The sequence below is a fragment of the Phascolarctos cinereus genome, unplaced genomic scaffold (genome assembly GCF_003287225.1).
Source record: "Phascolarctos cinereus isolate Bilbo 61053 unplaced genomic scaffold, phaCin_HiC Scaffold_8;HRSCAF=390, whole genome shotgun sequence".
NCBI classification, from domain to species: domain Eukaryota; kingdom Metazoa; phylum Chordata; class Mammalia; order Diprotodontia; family Phascolarctidae; genus Phascolarctos; species Phascolarctos cinereus.
Window position 1 is genome coordinate 27,660,947 of NW_027556291.1, and position 14,219 is coordinate 27,675,165.

Genomic DNA, 14,219 nt, shown 5'->3' on the forward strand with positions numbered 1-14,219 from the left:
GACACTTGATAGTAGCACACTCAAGCCTCCTTCCCTCTTGTTATCTCTTGATTTTCACACCCACTCTTTAAAGCCCAACTCACATGCCACCTCCACCATTAAACCTTCTCTGGTCTCCCCAGTAAGGAACAACTTTATATCCTTTGAACTTCACAAAGCATTTGTCTTCATGCTTCTCTAATGCACTTTGAGTAAATTATTTGTATCATAAATATTTATGTGTCCCATTTCCTTGCTCTGCTGAAGATTCCAAGAGGGCGGGGATTATGTCTTACTCAAATTTCCTGTCTCCAGAACCCTGCACAATACTGTGCATACAGAAGTTACTTAGTAAATGTTTGCTGAATTGAACTGGTTCTCCATCCTGTTTTTGAGATTGTCCTAACAGACTGGGAGATCCTCTGGCTCTCCTCATGACTATCACCAACAAACTGTGATTCTGAACAAGTTATTTACTGTCTCTAAGCTTCAGTTTCCTCACTTGGAGACTATATAATTTCTAGTCTTAAGTTCTGTATTTCTCTGAAATGCTATAGCAGTGAGTTGTAAGCCAAGCCACTGAGGAAAGTGATTCGTAGCATCACAGATTTAGAGTTAGAAGGGGTGAGGCTAAAAAGGCATGTAGGCCAGCTGTCTGATTTTGCCCATGAGGAAACCGAGGTGCAGAGAGATTCAGTGACTTGTCCAAGGTCATGCAGGTGGCAAAGTAGAATTTGAATCCAGGTCCACCGAGTCTAGATCAAGTGCCCTTTCCATTGTGCCATGCTATGCTTGGATGGGAATGGCCCAGATAACCCCTCTAGTTTACTTTTAGCATTCCTTAACATTGCTCAGGCTTTAACAGAATCAAATCAATTCTTGTTTTGGCAGAGAAATTAGATATTACCTTCATTATGTCTTCCAAACGTCCATCTGACAGTAGTGGCCCTTCAGAGAAAAAAGCCCAGCGCAAATCTATCTCTTTGGGAAAGAAAGTGGAGATAATCAAACGAGTAGAAGCTGGAGAGATGAAGAGTGAGGTGGCCCGTTCATTTGGCTTGGCACAGTCAACCTTAAAATCCATTTTAAACCAAGCCGATAGAGTGAAGGCTTCCGTGCACAATTCCAGTAATCTCACTGCTGCCAAAGTGACCCGAATCCGAAGTAGTGTCATGGAGAAAATGGAGAACATGTTAAGCATTTGGGTAGACAACATGATGCAACATCACATGCCGCTGAGCCAGGCGTTGATAATGCAGAAGGCTCTGAGTTTATTTGATCATTTGAAAGCGCAGGCAGGTGAAGAATCCAGCAAAACGTTTGTGGCTTCCCGTGGATGGTTTGAGAAGTTCAAAAAGCGAAATAAGATTAATAGCATTCGCCTCATGGGGGAATCTTCCAGTGCTGATATTAAGGCAGCAGCAGAATTTCCTGCAGTGCTCAAGGCTGTTGTTGAGAGAGGGAACTATTCTCCAAATTTAGTTTTTAATGTGAGTGAGACCGGGCTATTCTGGAAACGCTTGCCTTCCAGAGCCCTCTCCCAAGAAGAGAAGGATGCTGCTGGCTTTAAGGCTGCTAAAGACCGTCTGACCATTCTGCTAGGCAGCAATGCGTCAGGAAACATTAAGTTGAAGCCTCTCCTTGTCTACCATTCCGAGACTCCTAAACACATGAGAGGTTTTTCTAAACTTAATCTGCCTGTGATCTGGAAATCCAACAGGAAGGCCTGGGTGACGGTGGACATGTTTAATGACTGGATTGTTAATCATTTTTGTCCTATGGTTCAGTGTTATTGTACAGAGTATGGTTTTGAACCCAAAGCATTATTGGTCTTGGACAGTTCCATGGGCAGCCTGTCCAGTTTTGACTCACTTCAGACCTGTATTCCCATCGAGGTCTTGTTTCTTCCCCCAAACACAGCCTCACTTCTGCAGCCCATGGACCAGGGTGTCTTTGCAGTGTTTAAAGCTTACTACCTGAGGTGCACTTTTAGTCAGCTGCTGGAGGTTAACAGGAATAATAAGCAACTTCCAATTGGGGAAATTTGGAAGGATTACAACATTATGAAGGCAATTGACAATATCAAAATAGCCTGGGCAGAAGTGAATAGTCTTTGCCTAAGTGGTGTTTGGCGAAAGGTGTGGCCCGATTTAGCAAATGCTTTCTTTGAGGTAGAGTCAGAAATTTTGGCCATTACCACAGAGGTTGCCCATGTGGCAAAGCTAGTAGGCTTTGAGGAGGTCACCCTTGATGCCGTGCAAGAGCTGTTGGATAACTCTGGAGACACGACGAATGAAGACTTACAGGAGTCACCTGAGCAGTGCTTCACGGAGGAAGAAGTCGACACCAGTGAGGACAGCAGGGAAGCAGGCCCCGAGCGAATGTTGACGACAGAGGTTCTGTCTAACTGCTTGGCCGAAGTCTCACACGCACTGGAGGTTTTGTCAGAGAACGATCCTGACTGTGAACGAAGCTGTTCAGTGAAGCGTACGGTTTTACAGGCTTTGGACTGCTACTCAGAGATGCTTCAGGACAGAAAGAAGGCACGCCCGGCTAGCTTGGAAGTCTTCCTAATGAAACCTAGCCCTGAGCCAGAAGAGTCACAGCCAGGTCCATCTGTTGCCCTGTGCAGCTCATGGCCTCTCAGCTAAATACTCCTGCCAATGCAGGGAGACAAGGCCAGAGTAAAAGCTGCTCTGTTGAATTTGTGTGTGTGGGTGGGTGTTTTGTGAGTTGTACATTTTCAAAGTCTACGTTAAATTTAAAACCTTGTGTTAATGTGCTTTTGTATAGCACATGTTGTTTTGGAATTAAATGACATTGGCATATCATAATTCCCCCTTGTGACAATCTGAAACACATGCCTAAATTCTGGGATAGGATACTATCTATGTACAGAGCTGTATAAACTGAAATTTTCCCTGGCCTTCTAGGCTAAAACTTTTGCTCCTAGAGGGTGTGGTTGGTTGCTGAGACCTGTAATTCAGGCTTTTTTCCCAAATGGACAGTGGTCTTAGAAACTGAGATTAGCCCACTTAGGAAAACTGAATTATACTATTTTTCTAGCTATACATAAAGACTATGAGAAAAGAGACCATTTTCAGGGTTGGGGAAGGGTGGGGTGTGGTGGGGACTAGGCCTGTGAGCATATTGGGTCTAGGGAACTCCCTCTACTAATGTCAAGTGACTTGCCCGAGATCACACAAGCCAGTATGTGCCAAAGGTAAAATTAGAACCCAGGGCTTCTAGAGGCTTTAAGGCCAGTTCTCTATCCACTGGCATCATTTGAAGCAAGATAACCACTGGCATCTTGATATAATAGGTACTTGAATAAGCTTCAACTAGATTTCTCTTACTTTTAGTCACTTTAACAAAAATTTTGAATATCCCTATCCTCCTCTGGAAAACCCTCTAACTTCCAAGTACCTCTTTAGGGCTCTGAGCCAAGTACCTCATTTGTTCATTGATTGAATATACAGTGACTGAGTGCTTTTGCATCTCTTGCAATTCCTTTGAGCTTCCAGAGTCACCTGTGGAAAGCGGTTGTGGGAGCAAAATTGTCTCTCCTTTCCGTGGGTCATATCCACTGAAGACTCAAATGGTGGTTCTGCCACCCTAATTACCATGAATTGTATATTCCTTGAGTTGGGGAGAAATTGATCAAAGAGCAAAGTGTGGGATACCTGCTAGGTCCTCCTTGGATTTCAGCTTTTAATGCCCCCTCCATTCTGTGGGAGCTCTGGGTGGCCTTAAGGATTCTTTATGTAAGAGTATTGAATTATCAAGCTCCTTTGCTGGGAAAAACATTTGCCTATCACCTGGCTGCCCCGATAGCCACTCTTCAAATAATCATTTTCTGTGGAATATCAGACATTGCTAAGTAGCAACATTTTTCCATTGCCTCGAAAGTTTGTGTCTCCAGCAATGGCATTTCAAGCTTTGTCACAGTGTATTAAAAGCCTATTAATTGGCATTATGTGGTATGAGAAGATGCGGATTTGAGGCCAGGTTCCACCACTTGTTATGGATTGCCATTGATGTTATATAGCCTTTTCAGTCCTTGGTGTCTTGACTGTTAAAATAGGAATATTACTTGTCCAACCTACCTCACACTTTGAAAATGAACATGTAGAAATGTGAGCTGCTATTGTTACTGTACCTTAAAAGTTCAAATCCAATAAATCAATAAACAAGCCTTTGTTAAGCACCCAGTCTGTGCCAAGTACTGTTTGATGTCGTCTTGCATCGTTCTCTCCTCCTCTTGATTATTCTGGCGTCCCCGAGCCTGGTTCTGCTTTTCATAATTCTTCATGATGCAGGCAGTGGTGTGAATGGATTCAGAATCTAAGGCCTAAATTGTGGAGCTTACCAGCTATTTCACCACTCAGCTCATCTGAGCCTTGATTTCCCCATCTGTAAAATGAAGATAATACCTGCAAAATTTATCTCAGTATTCTTGTGAGCAAAGTCTTTTGCAAATGGTAGAACTTTACACAAACATGTCCTGTTATTTGTCACAGCGAAGGCTCATTACAGAGTTGATCTGTATTTCTGGGCAAGGATATTTGGTGAAAGGGCGAACCCAATTCTCATGTGACCTCTAAAAGCAGCTCTGGATTCCAGTGAAGGTGCCCCAGTGATAGTCTTGGGGAAGGGGGTGGCGGAAAAGCTAGCTGGACCAGCAGATGCAACATGGATTCCCTGAGCAGTTTTCTGATGTTGATATAACTGGTTTGTTGTGATGCTTCACCAGATTGTAAGTGCTATAGCAAACAAAGTGCTCTGTGATTTGAGCAAAACCTTTTCTGAAGTGCAAAAAGAAGAATACATTGGTTTAGAAAATTCAGCCCTGGCAAAGTGCTCTGTGGGTAACGCAGCTGTGTGTTCATCAACCTGTCTTCTCAAGAAGGATGTGACAGTGACACAGTATACTACTCTTTCAGGAGAGTCAGAAGTCCAGGATCTATCTCTTGAGGTTAGTACTACTTCAGTCCTAGGTTTCTTTTATGGTGGCAAAATAATCTATAGAATTGAGTACTACGGTTTCTATATTGTGCTTGGAAAAGTAGGTCTGATAGAGGGGGATGTGGCTATACTTAATTTTTGAAAACCTCAGAAAACATGGTGATGTGATAATGGTTTCATTAACAAATTCTTTTTTCCAAGTTAATCAGATATGAGGGATTTGAGAAGACAATTGGAGAGACAGAAATCTCCTTCAATACTTAGTGCACTACTGCAGAAGGCGTCTCAAGCACTAAAACTTTGCTAACGAAAAGTAACTTCAGTTTGTTATTAGTTTTGTCAAACTTATTTTCTATTATGGTAGCATTTGGGGGGGGGGGGCGTGATACTTGGGATGTGGTTAGAAGCAATGCAGTCCCAGAAGTCTAAACCAGGGGTGGGGAACCTGTAGCCTTGAGGCCACGTGGCCCTCTAGGTCCTCAAGTGAGGCCCTTTAATAAAAGGATTTGTTCTGTAAAACTTGGACTCAGTCAAAAGGCTGCACCCAAGGATTTGGAAAGCCACACGTGGCCTCAAGGCTGCAGATTCCCCACCATCGTGATGGCAGAGACAGACATTCATAATGGTTTAGATCAGGGACAGAGAATTGGCCCAAATTGTGATTGTATTCTACGCTGTTGATGCTGAATGCCTGACTTCTGAATATATGGGGTATGAGAGATCACATTTGGTATGTGGGCTTCCCTGCTTCCTTCTGCTACTTGAGATCCTAGGTTTTGCAACAGGGATATTAAATGTCACTATATGACTTCTTCCGTCCAATATGACAATCTCTTGGGCCCACTTTGATCTGTGGTTTCCTCTTGTGTGATTTTGTTTTCCAGGTTGGAGTTTAGATTATCTACCCTTTACAGTTTTTCAGCTCTGCTCTACCTGTAACAAACCCTTTTAGAAATTACTTTTAATAAAAACTCCTCTTGGTAGTTTGGACTCATAACAAGAATGATTACAGCAATAGTTGCTATGAATTTATAGGTATTTCATTGCAAATCGAATTTAATAGTTGCTAAAAACACAGCGATCCTAATCATTTGCAGGGCATAGATTCCATAAGTCTGGAAATAAGAGACTCTTCAAGTACCTATGATAAAGGAGAGGGAAGAATTTGGAAGAAGCCAACCTGAGGAGTGACACATAAGAGTATCAATCTGGCTTATCCTGGGGTTGGAGCAGCTAGGTAGCACAGTGGTTAGAGCACTGGGCCTGGAGTCAGGAAGACCTGAGTTCAAATCCAGCCTCAGACATTTACTAGCTGCGTGACCCTGGGCAAGTCACGTAACCCTGTTTGCTTCAGTTTTCATCTATAAGATGATGGAGAAGGCAATGGCAAACCGCTCCAGTGTCTTTGCCAAGAAAACCCCAAATGGGCTCACGGAGAGTTGGACATGACTAAATAACAACAACAGATATCCCAGAGGACATGCTCCTTCTCTTTCCCATCTCCCCAATTCCTGCTCCTCAGGCTTACTTGTGTCCCTGATCTCAAAGAATGAGTTGGAAGGGATCTTATGTGAGGGTGAGCCACTTTGGAGCATAAGTTTGTTTGCTCCTAGTGTTTCCAATTTGGGAATGAGAAATCAGAATTCTTGGAAATGGCTGAAATCACAAGTCATTCTGTATTCTTTTTTTCTTGACATTTCTGGTTTTTTGTTTGTTGTTTTTTTTTTTAAGGCAATTGGGGTTAAGTGACTTGCCCAGGGTCACACAGCTAGTAAGTGTCATGCGTTTGGTCTGAGGTCAGATTTGAACTCAGGTCCTCCTGACTTCAGAGCCGGTACTCTATCCACTGCGCCACCTAGCTGCCCCCATCCTGTATTTTTCATAACATTTTATTTACAATGTTTTTACATAATAATGAGTGACCATGATAATAAACAGCAAATGATTTTTATGTAATAGTTTTAATAAAAGTTTCAGAGGTTTTCTATTAAAAATTTAATAAATGTATGATTTATTATTAAGAATCAATATATTGTGCCACATCTGGCAGTGAACTAGCTGATTTCTTTTATCTTTCTTAAAAATACTTCCAAGATGCTTCAGATTCTTTACTTATCATTACGGATATAAACAGCAGGTGAATTTTCTGACATTAGAAAACACCAGAAAACATGAATAACATAACATCCAAATCTAGCAAGGTTAACAGCACTACAAAGAATCATCACCAATTAAAGGACTTGTTTTGCTTCCGCAATTTGTTATTTCTTATAATACCCCTCATAGGATTTGTATAAAGTAAGTATATTATATGTATAAACTGATTAATATATATTGTATTTGGAAGAATGACACTTAACACACAGAGTTATGAACACACACCAATGACACGACAACAGTTACAAGCAAGACTGATCCGGAGGTGGGGAGCCTGCGGCCTTGAGGCCACATGTGGCCCTTTGACTGAATCCAATCTTCACAGAACAAATCCCTTTAATAAAAGGCTTTGTTCTGTAAAACTTGGACTCAGTCAAAAGGCCGCACCCAAGGACCTAGAAGGCCACCTGCTTTTCTCCTATGTGTTCCCGTCCTGGTTCCTGCAAATGTTGACCTTAAACTTTGACTCTGCATGTCAGTCTTTCCTGCTAATATTTTTGACTTGTATTCCTTTGAACCAGGAATGTCTCCAAGTTGATGAGCCCTTAATTCTCACAGGAGAATCATAACACTTTCCCCTAATTTCTTAACTTATTTTTCTCAAGAATTGAGATTCAGAAAAACAGAAAATTTCCAAGAAGTTCTGGGAAGGCATTCCCACACTAGTTGCTCCTTGCTGAATTCAGCAAGCCTTGACCTCCATGTGTTTCATGCCAGATCCAACCCAAACCAGGCCACTAGGAAGTATGCATGGAATCAGTATGGTTCAGAAGTAGAACAGAGTAGTTGCCACTCATCTAAAATTAATCCCACAACAATTTAGTTCCCCGACCCATTGTTTGCACCCTTGCTCTGTTGTTAACACCTCCCCCATGCCTTCACCATACCCTTTTTTAACCAACATCTTTTATACTTCCTCGCTGTAATGGAAATCTACCCTTCCTTTGAGGACACCACCTCTTCTATAACCCTGTCAGAAATGGAAGGGGCTTCAAAGGTACCTGGAAGAGGAGAATCCCTTCTACAACATTTTTTTTTTTGGCTAGGCAGTGGGGTTAAGTGACTTGCCCAGGGTCACACGGCTAGTGAGTGTTATGTGTCTGAGGCTGGATTTGAACTCAGGTCCTCCTGACTCCAGGGCCAGTGCTCTATCCAGTGTGCCACCTAGCTGCCCCCCTTCTACAATGTTCTTGACAAGTGATTGGTTATCCAGCCTTTGCTTGAAAGCTTTACTGTGGTCTCTCCTTCCTTTCCCAACAACTTGGAGCCAGGAGGAAGTGTGGGCAGGCCTTGCTCCCCAGTACTCTACCACCATCCCTCACTGACCACTTTTAAGAGCTATGCTTTGTGTCTTAGCCCTACTGTTATTCTTGGGGGCTTCAATATTCATGTTTCTAACCTGATCACATAAGTCCCCAAATTCATCTTCAGTGACCACCACCTCAGCATAATCACACTTTATTTTGGTTTTGGTTTTTTTGGTGTTTTTTTTTTTTTGGCTAGACAATGGGGTTAAGTGACTTGCCCAGGGTCACACAGCTAGTGGAGTGTCATATGTCTGAGGCTGGATTTGAACTCGGGTCCTCCTGACTCCAGGGCCAGTGCTCTATCCACTGTGCCACCTAGCTGCCCCTAATCACACTTTAGGTCTCACAACTCAAGAACTGTACCACTTCCAAGATCCAGAACTTTCAAATTCCACTCTGCACCCACAACCTAATCAGTAGACACATCCAATCTGTGCTTCACTCCTACTGTCCCTCTTGGTCCCCTGACCCATCTTTATTCGACCAGGCCATCTCCCCAACTCTGGATTCACTTACTCACACGCTCAGCCCTGACCCTCAGGATCTGCTGTTTGAATGTTTTCGCTAGCTATTAGCTTAAATTTCCTTCCACACTGTCCACCCCCACCCCCACCTCCCAGCCTGCTGAAGTAGAAACATCCTTTTGCTATGTTCCTGTTCCAGGGCTGCTGGGAGTTTAGGGAGTCACAAAATCGAGTTTTTCATCCATTATAGATACAGGGTATGTAACTGCTCGGGCCCTCGATGTAGCTCAATAAATCCTACTTCATCCTTATGTACTTCTTTTCTCATTTCTCACAGTGATGGTTTCATATCTTTCCTTACCTCCCTCACTTCTATAGAACTTTAATGCATCTAATTTTATTTCTCTCTGCTTCTCTCTTCTATTCCCTCTTCCATGTCTCAGGGGTGTTGCCTTCCTTCTCCTTGTGTCCCATCCACTCCTCTCTCCCAGTACCTTGCTCCATCAGTCATCTCTCTCATGTCTTCAATCTCTCAGTGCTCTTTCACACTTGCCTACAAACAAGATCAGGTCTCCATCTTAAAGGAGCCTTTCCTTGGTCTACTTTATCTAACTAGCATCTCATCTCCTCCACCCCACTGCTAAACTTCTTGAAGAAGTAGTAGACTTTTTGGAGTCTTCCTCATCATCTACTCTATTCTTAACCCCTTGTAGTTTAGGCTTCGGCCTCCAGCATTCTGTTGAAACTGATCTCTAGCATTTCCTAAGATCACCAGGGACCTCCTAATCAACAAAAACCAGTGGTCCTTTTCCAGTTCTTCTTGACCTCTCTGTTTACTTATGAGGAAGCACACTCAGGTTTCCTTCCTATTTCTTTAGTCTTTCCTTCTATAATTGCTTGCTTCTCCCCATCTTCTCTGTCTTGTTAAAGTGGGTGTTTTCCCAAGGGTCTGTCCTTGTCCCACTTCTTTTTTACTTATCTCTCCCTTGTCAAATTGATTCACTTGTGTGGTTTCAGATACCACCTTCTATGAGCTCTGAAAAGCTCTAGCTCCAGTTCAGAACTCTGCCTACAATACATCTCTACCTGGATTTCCTCAAATTCAACAGGTCCCAAACTAAGCTTATTTTTCCCCCCTAAACCCAATCCTTTTGATTTTACTTTTTGTTGGTGACAACATTCACTCAGTCTCTCATGTTCAGAATCTTGTGGTTAACTTGAACCCTTTTCCATCCCTTCTGATCAGTCAGCCATGTTCTATTATTGTCACTTCTGCTAGTAACCACATTAAGGACAGTTGACCTAAACTAATCAAACCTGGACAAATACACATATACAAACATAGGATCTACATTTGGACAGAATATTGAGGCTTAAATTACATATATAACTACCACTTGGATAAGTCCTATATGCCATTTTTTCTTTTAGGACATAGAAAAATCCAGCTGCCAGCAAAATGTGACCAGTCTATAATCTGCTATACCATTGCACCATGGAACACCCCTCAGCTGAATCTGCCAGTTATTGTATGTAGCTCATATCATTAGGACTACATTTGGACACATCTTTTCACATAAGACGCTGTTCAAAAACTATTCCTGTGCCTGAGGGAGTCATGTCATCAGCTATACTTGCAGGAATGAAAGTTCTGGGGATATAGCACTGTAGTGTTCCATCTGTCAGGATGTGTTCCCCATACAAATGGTATCTGGGATTGCTGTGCCACACCTATAGATTCCTGTAGCAGCAGTAAGTAGAACAGGAAGTTTAGAAGAGGACATTAGGTAGATAATTGCTGTAAAAGCAAAATTTAAAATATTTAGAGTTGGCCATTGTATTGTGTTCCTGTTTCATCAACCAGACATTGCTCTATTTTTTTCCTTCATGACATGAAAAAATTCAGCTTCCAGCTAAATGTAACCAGACTGACTACAAGCTGCCACATTATTGGACCCTCGAGTACCCTTCAGTTAACTTGCCATTCACTATGTGCCCCCCACTTAAGTACTACATCTGGACTCATCTTTTCACACAAGACATTCACTGTACAAAACAAAATTAAAAAAAAAAAACGTCCTTGGGCTGAACCAGGAATGTGAGGTGGAAATTGCAAAAAGGCAAGTTTGGACTTGATGTCAGGAAAAACTTACTCACAATTGGCTGTCCATAAGAGAAATGGTCTCAGGAGGTGGGTTTCCCCCTCCGTGGACCTCTTCAAGGAGAGACTGGGTATGTTGAATGGGGAGTTTATAGGGACTGAACTACATTGTCCACTGAGGTCCTTTAAAAACCTAAAGTTCTGTGCTTCCCTTATTTGGTGAACTGAAATTATACTGTGACTAGTATTCATTTGCAAAAGAGAAGTTCCCTTATATAAAGTTTCAGCCCTTTGACAGTGTCCTTCTGAGAAAGAATGACTAGATCCAATAGTTTTTAGACCAAAAATGTAACAGTGCCTTATAGCCAGCAGCATCCTGACCTCTCAGAAAGGTACAGGAGCTGAAGAAGCTGTCCTCAGCTTTTGGGCTGAATCTTGGCTTTGGGGGAAGGTTTGCTACTATATGTGACATACTGCTGTGAAGATGCCAGGGACCGAGCTAGATCCTGAATTGGCACATTGCCTCACTGGCAACATGACAGGCAAAAGCCTCCATAACATAGAGAGGCCTCCACTCAACTAACCTTCCCTTCCAGGGGCAGTGCTTGACCGGGAGGTGTTAGGCCATTCTCTGCCCTTCTCTGGACCTTAGTTTCCGTCCTCTGTAATATGAGGAGGTTGGGTGGGATCACCTCTAGGGCCCTGGTTGCCAGCTCTGTCTTCCTTATGGTTAATTACTCGTAGAAGTCACCCTCTATCCCACATTCAGGAAAAGCTGAACAATTCCCAGAAATCTCAGTGGCACTCCCAAGTCTAGTTATTCGGACAATGTGGAAAGGATGAGCAGAGGATCAGCAGTGGGCTATTAAGAGGTCCCATTTCTATTGCCCTTGAGATTTGAGAAATCACTTTCTTCACAACCTTATAAGGTTATATAAGGTGCAACCTTCATAACCGCTTTACTGATAAAACTGAGGCAGAGAACACTTAAGTAACTTCCCACGGTCACATGCTAATAAATGTCAGAGGTAGGATTTCAACCAAGGTCTTTCTACTCCACTCCACTCTGTACTCAGTTGCCAAAGGGATCTTACTAAGGCAGAGTGCTGACCGTGTCACCACTACCTCCCCCTCCCACTCCAAAAACAAACTCCAGTGGCTCCTTATTACTGTCTGGCTCCAAACAACCTTTCCAGCCTTATTAAACATATTATTCCCCTTTGCATATTGTCCTTCATGCTGTTCGTGACACAAGACACTTCATCTCCTTTTCCATACCTTTGCATAGACTGTGCTCCATGCCTGTAATGCCTTCCCTCCTCATCTCTAAGAATCCCAAGTTTCCTTCAAAACAGCTCAAGCCCCACCTTGTCCATGAGGCCTTTCCAGGTGCCCCTTCCTAGATGCTGGTGCCCTTCTGCCATCCCCCAAATTATCTGGTATCTATTTTGTATTTACTTATCTGTGTACATGGTGTTTCCATCAATAGTATTTGTCCGTGCCTTCCCCTAGCCTGGGAGGAGAGGTCCCTTATGGAAAAAGCCAACGCCCACCATGGGCCCTTTGATCTCTTTGAACAAATCAGCCCAGTCTTAACTTTGGTGTTCTCTGAAGGGGAGTTCTTTAGGTGACTTCTGTAGATGACTCCCTTCCAGGAATAGGCTGGCCTCATCTCCTGAGGGAGCTCAGCAGAGACTAGGAAAAGGCCTACTGAAGAACTTTTCTAGGCTGCTCTTGCTATTTGGGGAGGAAAAGGGGAGGGGCTGAATTCCTCTCCCCTTGTGCAAGCCACTCCAAGGCTTCTCTTTTGTAACAGGGTAATCTGGGGAGGGGCACGCTTCCCTCATTTCTTAAACTGGGACACTTCCCATGGAATTGACTCAGCACTGAAGGACTTGAGTTTGGGGGTGACAGAGAAATTTCCTTCCTGGTCCCCATGACTAGGGAGGGCACAACTTTTTGAGCATGTTACTTGAGAGTCACACAGTCACCTCCACCATAAGGGGCAGCAGCAGCCAAACAAACGTGCCAGTCAGTAAGTTCAGCTGCCTCTTCTGTTTTGTCACTGAGCCCAGCAACAAGAAGCCGGAAGACGGCCATTTCCAACCCTGTTGGTAACTAGTGAGCTCAAGAGGCTGAGGTCTGAGTCTGGCTCTCAGGGATGACTGCCACCACAAGGATACCGAAAAAGACTGGGCAATGCCAAGCCGTGCCCTCGCTTGCTCGCCAAAAGATCTGCATTTGTGTACAGACTCAAGATGAATGTGAAACATTTGTTGAGCAGTCCTACCAAGTTGCCTTTACCTGTCAAGAGAGTATATAATAGGCAAGGCATTGTTGTTTTTAATGTTTTAAATATTTGTTAATGTGAACTTATGTTTTTATGTTTTTAGCATTTTGTTTGTGGTGGTAGAAATAAATAAAGCATAGATTTTCTCTACTTGAGATCTACTTTGTACATTGAGTATCTTTCCTAGAAGACAACCTGTTTGTTCCTTTTAGGGGAGACCCTAGACACAAACCATACCTAGGCTTTAAGATTTGTTCCAGTGGGGGACAATGAACCACAGTGTAAGGGGGGAAGCTGACTCTCCTCTTCTAGGGTTCAGGATCCCCTCCGGATTGGACTCAGTCTGTTTGAGCCCAGAGCTACAGCCCCTTTTTTGGGAAAAGGTCAGCTGGGCTTCAGGGTAACATCTGGAGAAAAATTCCCCTGCTCACATCACTGGAAGTCCAAGGGAGAGAATGCTCTGAGATCCAAGCCTCACTCAAAAGAGAGAAAGAGAAGCACAGCCTTGGTTCTCACTTTTTATAGCCTGCGCAGTGAGTGCCTCTTCCTGACTTGGTCACTAGATACCTTTGATACAATTTCTTAGTCACAAGCACCAATGAGGAACTGCTGCATCACCTCAAAGTGCAAAGCCCTTCAGGGATGAGCCAGAGAACAAGCCTATGAACATAGGAGGTCCCCCCAACTACCTGTTAAATGTTTTAAGATTTTCATTGCTGGGGCAGCTAGGTGCCACAGTGGATAGAGCACCTGCTGCAGAGTTAGAAGGACCTGAGTTCAAATGTGACCTTAGACACTTACTAGCTGTGTGACCCTGTGCAAGTCCCTTAACCCTGATTGCCTACAAACAAACAACTTATTTCATTGCTATCCTTTCTTTTTACATCACCTTTCTTTTTTACTTTTATAATTTTTTAATCCATAAAAATCTGCCTTCTCTCCCTCCCACCTTTCTC